Source organism: Enhydra lutris, unplaced genomic scaffold (assembly GCF_002288905.1).
Source record: "Enhydra lutris kenyoni isolate GAN:26980312 unplaced genomic scaffold, ASM228890v2 scaffoldscaffold21, whole genome shotgun sequence".
Taxonomy (NCBI): Eukaryota; Metazoa; Chordata; class Mammalia; order Carnivora; family Mustelidae; genus Enhydra; species Enhydra lutris.
In genome coordinates this window covers 31495210-31495513 of record NW_019154105.1, presented here as the reverse complement: position 1 = coordinate 31495513, position 304 = coordinate 31495210, and positions in this window count along the sequence as shown.

The following is a 304-nucleotide window of genomic DNA, read 5'->3' as shown; positions in this document are numbered from 1 at the left end:
ACACCTCCAGTTTTAAAGTAAGGGGGTGGAAAACAATTTACCATGCTAATGGACAAAAGAAAGCTGAGGTGGAAATCCTTATCAGATAAATTAGATTTTAAGCCAAAGACTATAATAAGAGATGTGGAAGGACACTATAGCATACTTAAAGGATCTGTCCAAAAAGATTTAACAATTTAAAATATCTATGCCCCTAACATGGGAGCAGCCAACTATATAAACCAATTAATAACAAAATCAAAGAAACACATCAACAGTTATACAATAATAGTAGGGGACTTTAACACTCCCCTCACTGAAATGG